Below are 9,194 nucleotides of genomic sequence, written 5' to 3' on the forward strand. Positions count from 1 at the left end.
ACTTACATAAAGCCATATATAAGAATGTTCATAGCAACTTTATTCATAATACTCAAAAACTAGAAAAAAAAATCCAAATGTACATCAACAGGAAAATTGATTTAAAAAAAACAAACCTGTGGAATGCTACTTGGCAATAAAAAATAATGAACTACAGATACACACAACGTGAATAAATCTCCAAAACATTATGCTCAATGAAAGAAATAAAACACAAAATAGCACATACTGTATAAGTCCATTTATAAGAAATTCTAGAATTTCTAGAATAGACTAAACTAACCTATGGTGATAGAAAGCAGATCAGTTGTTGATAGTGGGGTGAGTGTGGAGATTGGGAAGGAGCATGAGGGAACATTCTGGGCTGATAAAAATATTCTATGTCTTGATATGCAGTCATCAAAAGTGAATTAACTTGAAGATTTGAGCATTTCACAGTATATACCTCAATTTTTTTTAAAGTTAATAAATGTTGATGCTAATTAGATCTCAGGTGGTACCTACCTAGATGCAATTTATAAAAATGTAAACTTTTTCTAAAGACCTGGTTCTGCATTGACTTTTGACATACATAGAGTTTGATTCTCTCTATGCTTCAGTGAACCTCCTACACTTAGGTTGGAGGAGTGGTCGTCCTACCATTTGAAATGTTCACTTCAAATCCTGGGGACGGCGGTGGTGGGGAGGGGGGGACGGTGAAGGAGAAGGAGAAGTAGCATTTCAAAAGAAACTGAAAACAGGGTGGGATAAATCAGGGGAATACTCTGTTTTCAACTAACCATAAACTAAACAAATTACTCAATTCATTGACTTGAACATTTCCATTTTGTCTTTAGAGCAGCCAACTTTGAATTCAATCTTGGCTGGATGAAGCCACCCGAGATTTGCTTTCGCAAAAGACTGTCCAAAGAGGGGAACACAATTGACTTTCACTTAAATGCTTTGTCTTGCAAGTACATTAAGTCATTGGTGCCAACCTCAAGTTGGTTTTACATCCAAAAATAACCAATTTGTCCCATAATTCCTAATAGCATCTGGCACAAATTGAGCATGCTGTCGTCCTTCAGAACTGAAGTTTTGGGGCATACCTATAAATGGATGAAAAAGTTTCAGCAGAGGAAGTCAATAACTTCATTTTTAATGTGCTTATTCAATGCTGAAACAAGTGTTACTAGATTTTTGGAGACATTTGGAATAAGAATGGAAGTTTGGTGCACTTTGGTCACAGTAACACACTGTGACTTCTCTGACTTAGAAACAAATTACTTACTGATTTTTTAGGGGGGAAAAGCATCTTGATGATTTTAGGTTTTTGGTTTATTTATTTACAAATGAATGGGTCTTACAGAATCTGATTCTGGACCACAGTATTCACCAGTAAAAGCTACAACCTAACTAGTTTCTCTGCTTGTGACTAGTAAGTGCAGAGATGAGGAGCCTCTAGTCTTCTGGTGAGGACTGGCTTTAAGCTTGATTTGTATCCATCCCTAAACAAGTACACTCTTAAAGCAGCCACCTTATGGCAACACAAACATTGCAGTTCACAGAGTAATTTCCTTCCTGGTAGATATCTACTGCTATTTAATTCAGGGAAGTATATACAAGGTTATAATTTTTTTAAGATTATGTTTAACAGTTAACTTTCTGATGTTTCTTGTACTGATAACCTTCTACTTCTTTGCAGGTTCACGCTACCATGTCAGTTCATCTTACCCAACAGTGCTGTTCTGCACAATTCAACTCCTGGGCCCTCTGTTATCTATCCCCCCTACCTGTAGATTCCTTCATTCACATTATTTTAACCACCACAACCTTACTGACAGTGCTCAATCTTATAACAGCAATCCTTTTGTATTTTTAATCCTAGTCCAACTGCTTACTAGACAAATTTTCACTTGGATAACCCTCCCTGCTCCCTAACTCTGCATATCAAACCAGCACCATCTCTCATTTTCTATAATGGCCCTTAATAGCACCACTGGGCAGCAGGACTCCCATATCTGAAACTTTGACTGAGGCTTCATTTCTCTCTTTTCTTCATCCACATCCTATCAGCCATCAAGTCCTGGTAAATCCTCTTAAATAATATTCTCTCCTCACTGCCATCTCCATTGTCTAATCCACCAAGATCTCCCTCTTGGACAACTACAACAGGCTCATACCAGTTTCCCTGGGTGTCCACTTCTCATTTATTCTCCACATAGCAGGAAGAGTACCCATTTCAAAATGCAAAATTGAACATGTTGCCTCTAGATTAAAAAGTCCCAGTGCTTTCTAGTTGTTTCTGAAATAAAAACAAAGAACCCAGTATTCTCTGGCCTCTGCCTTTCTTTCCAGCCTCATGTCAGCCATTCTCTACCTTTCTTGCCATATACTAACCCCACTGGTCATGTTTCATTTTTGTGAATGCATGCTACCTGTCACCACAGGGTCTTTGCATATGCTGCCTCCATTGTCTGGAATGCTTTTCTCCCTTTCCTTACCTCCTTTTGCATAGTTTACTCCTATTCACCCTCCTGAACTCAATTCAAATACCTTTTTTTCCAGAGAATCCATCCCTGATCCCTATCTGCCCAAATGAGATCAAATTTCATTCTGTTATACATTCTCATATCTTCTTGTACTTTTCCTTCATAGCATTATCATATGTTTATTTGATGAATGCCTGACTCCCTTACTGGTCTACAAATTCTAGAATGGCAAGAACCATGCCTGTTTGGCTCACTATTAAATCATTAGTATATAGAACATTGCCTTGCACTTACTAAACCCTCAAAGAACATCCGTAAAATTGACAAAACAAGGTCTTTTATACATGACCTTTTCTTTGTCTTCCCATTGCCACCCTCACTGCTCAAACCTTTTTGTCTCACATTTAGGTGACCAAAATAGCATGATATTTTGGTGACCAAAATACTATCTGGTCTCCTGTTACCAAGCTCTCCCCTTTCAAATTTAATCTGCACATCTCCAGATCAATCATCCCAAAACATTGCTTTTACTGTGACACTTTTCTGGTTAAGAATCATTCAGTGCCTACTGACTGAAATTGAAAATCCTTACCCTAACATTCCCATCTCTCCATGATCAATCTCTTGCGCATTTTTCTAGATTTCTATCTCACATCTGCACTAAACGCTCTAACTCAGTCCCACTGATGTACACATTCAGGGCTGCCCCCACACCACTGTGCAGGTTGTGCACTGAACAACCCCTGGAATGCCATTTATATCACTGTCTATGTCAATGATACCCCTGGAGTTATGCAGGGCACAAATGACGCAGCCAAATGTAGTAGCCCTGTGAACACTTCCTTAAATTTGTGCTCTTTTAGGTTCTACCTTTTATTAAACATTTGCTTTGTCTGGAATGCCTTCCCTTGATCTCCACCATCAAACTCTATCCCACCCCCAGAGTTCTCCCTTCTGTAGACAGTCACAGTGAAATGCATTCCTGAATCTCTATAATGTGTCTTACCTATGCCATTCTCTTGATAACAGACTATAGTCTCTATATTGGTTTTTAACTTTTCTTGAGCATGTTAGTGTGGTGTAGTGGAAACAACACTGGAATTGGAGTCAGAAGACATGCCTAGATCTACTTCAACAACAGTAAGGGCACTTCAGACAGAATGAATAGGTGATCTTGGGTAAGTTGTTTAACTTTTCAAAGCCAGCGTTTCCTGCCTAAAAAGTGGGAATAACAGTACCTCACAGGTTGCTGTGAGGGTACTTGAAGGGTCTAATCCACAGGCTGTTGAGAGGAGAATGATTTACTTGCAGGCATTTTGCAAACAATGAAGTACTGTAATGGTGAATCTCATATGTCAACTTGACTGGGCCATGGGATGCCCAGATACCTGGCTAAATGTTGTTTCTGGTACGTCTGTGAGGTGTTTCCAGAAGAGATTAGCATTTTAATTGGTGGGCTGGGTGGAGCAGAGGGACCTCCCTAGTTCAGGTGGGCCTCATCCAATCCAGTGAGGGCCTGAAGAGAATAAAAAGGCCGAGGAAGGTTAATTCACTCTCTGCCTAACTTGTTGAGCTGGGACAGGCATTTTCTGCCTTCAAGACTCCCGGATCTCAAATCTTCAGACTCAGACTGGAATCTACACCATCAGCCCTCTAGCTCAAAGGTTCGAAGGCCTTTGAACTACACCACTGGTTTTCCTGCATCTCCAGTTTGCAGATAGCAGATTGTGGGATGTCTCAGCCTCCACAATCACATGAGTCAACCAATGTCTTACAATAAATCTCACCTATCTATAATATCTGTATAAAACCAATTAAGACCTGTTGGTTCTGTTTCTCTGGAGAACCCTGACTAATGCAAGTACTATACAAAGTGTTTGCTGCTAGCTCCTAATTGTCCTCCAATCAGACTAGAAACTCCTTGCCAGAAAGGGGCAGACTCCCGGATATCCCTCAGAATGCCTAGCAGAATCCTCCCTATAATAAGTGGTCAATAAATATTTGCCTATATAAAGAATGACGTCGGCCTGGCAGCTGCAGCAACAGATGACCGTGCCCCCAACCCCCTAGCAGCTCTGCTGCTCATGGGGCTGCCATCAAGTCTGCCATTGCTCTGTTCAGCAGCCCCCTCATTCTGCACCACCATGCAGACTGTAAATCCCAGCCCTGCACAGGCACCAAACACTCAATACACAGCCATGAACCTAGGGGCTGCGTGATATGGAGGCAGTGGCTTCTGGGTACTTTTCACTTATTCCACTTGCCGGACAGAAGAGGAGCAATGATAACATGCTAGCACCAGAAGTTCTGCTACAGCACTTTAGGCACCATGGGAATTAGCACCATGAGTTTTCTCACGAGGTCATTCAATTCTCTGTGAGTTTTATGCCCCAGGGAATGCAAATGGGTTGGAAATCGCACCTTAAGTCTAATAGAGAATGTGGAGAATGTTGGGAGTTCTTACGTGATCATGTGAGAGTCTGTATGACCATCGAGAAAGCAGGGTTGTACTAGTTCGCAGTCCCACCAACAGCGTATAAGTGTTCTTTTCTCTCTGCATCCATGCCAGCATCTTATGTTTTCAGACTTCTTAATAAAACCATTCTAACTGAGGTAAGGTGGTATCTCATCATGGTTTTAACTGGCATTTTCTGATAATTAGTGACATTGAGCATTTTTTTTATATGTTTCTTGGCCATTTGTCTTTCTTCTTTTGAGAAGCATCTGTTCATGTCTTTTGCCCACTATTTAATAGGGTTTTTTTTTTTTTAAGTACAGTGTCTATGGAAAACAGTATGGAGATTCCTCAAAAAACTAAAAGTAGACCTACCATTTGATCTAGCAATTCCATTGCTGGATATCTATCCAAAGGAAAAGAAGTCATTTTACCAAAAAAAAAAAAAAAACACCTGTACTCAAATGTTTATCGTAGCACAATCACAACTACAAAGATGTGGAATCAACCCAAGTGCCCATCAGTTCATAAGTGGGTTAATAAAATGTAGTATATGTACACCATGGAGTACTACTCAGCCATTAAAAAAGATGAATTAATACCTTTTGCAACAATCTGGATGAAACTGGAGACCATTCTCCTAAGGGAAGTATTGGAAGAATGGAAAAACAAACACCACATGTACTCACTATTAAATTGGAACTAACCAATGAGCACACAAGTGCACAGAGCGAAGTAAAACTCAGTGGAAATCAACCAGGGGGAAGGGGGATCTGGGGAGGGGAATAAACCAACCTAATGGTTACTGTGAATATTATTTGGGTGACAGGCACACCTATAGCCAGGACTCAAACATTACAAAAACGATTCATGTAACCTAAAACATTTGTATCCCCATAATATTCTGAAATAAAAAAAAAAAAAAAAAAAGAAACCAGGGTTAGGGGATGGAGATGGGAGATGGAAAAACCATCTAAAATACACAAAAAATAGACTAGAATCTCAGAATTGAAAGAGATCTTTAGTGTCATTTAGGTCAAATTCCAATCAAATACAATAATATCTACTCTTAATACATCTCGTGCCTTCTGCGTAAACATTTCCAGTGACAGAAAGCCCAGTCTAGGAAGACAGCCCATTGATAGGCCCACTGCAATTTTCATTTTAGAGTACATTTAATCCAAACCCTGATTTCAGATTATGAGACTGAAGCCTGAAGAGTTGAGAGACTTGACTTCACACACTAACTTAGAGGCAGGGCTAGAACAGGCTTCTGTCATCCTCTGCCCATGACAGAAAGTTAAAACACCCAATCCCATCTTCTTTCACTCCTACCCTTTGCTCCTGGCTTTGTCTCCAGAGCAACAGGGACTCTGTCTACTTCCCCTTCCACATGACAGCTTTTCACATTTTTCAGGAAAGCTTATTTCAGCTTCTGAATCTTTCTCCAAAAGAAGTCATCTTCTCTATCCCAATCCTTTTGACTTTCTTCACTTGGCATAAGTCTACCCTTCACCATTTTCAGCACTCAATCTCTCACAAGCTGTAGACGCTTTTAAAATTAGGGACACCCAGGACTGCACACAGAATCTCAGCAATAAAGAATACAGGGAGGCCGGATGCGGTGGCTCACGCCTGTAATCCTAGCACTCTGGGAAGCCAAGGCGGGTGGATCGCTCGAGGTCAGGAGTTTGAGACCAGCCTGAGCAAGAGCGAGACCTCATCTCTACTAAAAATAGAAAGAAATTATCTGGCCAACTAAAAATATATATAGAAAAAATTAGCCGGGCATGGTGGCGCATGCCTGTAGTCCCTGCTACTCGGGAGGCTGAGGCAGTAGGATCGCTTAAGCCCAGGAGTTTGAGGTTGCTGTGAGCTAGGCTGATGCCACGGCACTCACTCTAGCCTGGGCAACAGAGCAAGACTCTGTCTCAAAAAAAAAAAAAAGAAAAAAAAAAAAGGAATACAGTGGGCCACGAGCTTCCCTTGATTTTGGTCCCTCACTTTTATCACTGCACCTAAATATTGCTTTACCTTTTTTAGCAACCAGATCACACTGCCAAGTCTGTTATAATAATTACCTACTGAGCACTTACTATGTGGCAGGTATTATTGCCTTATGTACGTTACATATCTGAACTCACTTAATTCTTACTATTCCAACAATATCCATTGGAACTAACATTACCATCCTCATCTTTCAGGTAAGGAAAATGAAATAGATTTTAGAGAACAGGTCCAAGATCATCCAGCTAGCAAGTGGCAGAGCCAGGATTCCGACCCAGGCAGATGGCTCTGAAGCCTGCAATCTTAATTTAATGCTATAGCTGACTTAATGAAAAATAAACTTCTTTAACAAAAATTTGTTGATTTTTGTTCATTGCTGAAGGGCAATCTCTCATAATCTGTGAAATGGGTATTTTGCCTTACTTTGCATTCATTCCTATTATATTTCAGATTATGTATGAGTTTGGGTTTCTCTTCCTTCTGCTTTTAAACTTCTGTAATTCAACATATTAGCTATTTCCCCAGATTATGTCATCTTCCAATCTGATAATATACTTTCTAGCTGTTCATTTAAGTTGTTGATTTTAAAAAGTATGACTAACACAGGGCCTAGTGACATAACAACTTGATTGGCAGCAAAAAAAGAAAAAATAGTCTAGGGGTTGATCCTTTTTTGTTCTTCTTACTTAGGCAGTTAGAAAGCTACATAACTATTCTACTTTCTGGCCCACATTTCTTCATTTTGTCAGAAGAATATGATAAAGAAATTTAACAAACACTGGGACCTACTGGGACTTCAGAATTTACCAAGCCTTTGTGCCTACAAAACCTTTCAAAAAAGGAAATGAAATGAGTACAGTCTGAAGGAAATGAAACTAGTACAGTCTGATTTATTCTTTGTGAATTCATGTGACCTCCAAATTATTATAACTTGTAGTAAATTACTCAAAAATCATCTGTTTACTGATACATTTTGTAAGTGGTACCTGAAGTTGCCATCAAGCTTACTGACCTATAGTGTTCAAAATTCACCTTTTACCCTTTTTGAGGTTTATTGGAACTAATTGTGTCTTGCTTACTCAAACCCAAATGCACATTGTTTTAGGGCACCTGGGCCTAGGAACTAAAACATATTTTCCAACTTAAGATTCTTACACCCAATTGCCTACTTGACATCTTCATTTAAGCATTTTCCAACTTAATGTCTCCAGTGGAGCTTTTAATTGTCACCCCATTCCAAAACCTGCTCCTCCCACCATCTTTCTAATCTCAATAAATTATTAGGCCAATGGAGTCAACCTTGATTCCTCTTCTTTTACATTCACTAGGCAATCCACCAGTAAATCCTGCAGGCTCTGCCTTCAAAATATATCCAGAACCCAACCACCTCTCAATTCTGCTACATTCTAGTCCAAGGCAACTTTATCTCTCTTCTGGACTATTGCAGTAGCCTCCTAGTTGGTGTCTCTAATTCTACCTTTATTCCATGTAGAGATGCTACTGACACCCTCAATCAGGTACCCTGGAATCCCTTTTGCCAATTTGGTTGGTGAGTCTGTCCCCAGCTGCCGTGAGGACTTCGGTGAGAATTACCCTTGGGCAATGGAAGCCACTCCACCTGAAGTTGCCTGGGATTTACCTTGTCCATCTCTTTCCCCACAGTCTTTAGCCAATTACCAGGATGAAGGTAAAAGGCTCCTCTCCCTTGTCTCAACATGGGAAAAACCGTATAGCATGTTTTTTGCTCCAGAGCTCCCCATGGGATCAGGCTGAAGCTACAAATACCTGAAACCATTTTCTTGTCATTCTCCTTCCCGTCTTCCACCCTGCTACCTGTACTCCCTCCATAAATCATGCACATCCTCATCTCAGGTTCTCCCTCTAGGGAACTCAGCCTAACAATCCCCTTACAGCAGCCACAGTGATCCTGTCAAAATGTTTACATCATTTCTTTGCTCAGAACTCCCCATTGGCCTCCCATCTCACTAAGAAAAAAAAAAAAATTCAAAGTCTCGACCATGGCCTAAAGGCACCTACATGATCTTCCCCAGCCAACTTTCTGACTTCATCTCCTTTCATCCCTCCATTCATTCCACTCCACTCTCACTGTCTCCTTGATATTCCTCAAAATGCTGTGTAACATCCTGTCTCAAGGCCTTTGTACCCAAGTCTCCTCCACCAAGAAAGCTCTTCCCCCAGATAGCCATGAGGCTTGCTCACTTCCTTCAAGTCTATGTTCAAATGTCACTTATTATAGAGGC

The sequence above is a fragment of the Eulemur rufifrons genome, chromosome 7 (assembly GCF_041146395.1).
Source record: "Eulemur rufifrons isolate Redbay chromosome 7, OSU_ERuf_1, whole genome shotgun sequence".
Taxonomy (NCBI): Eukaryota; Metazoa; Chordata; class Mammalia; order Primates; family Lemuridae; genus Eulemur; species Eulemur rufifrons.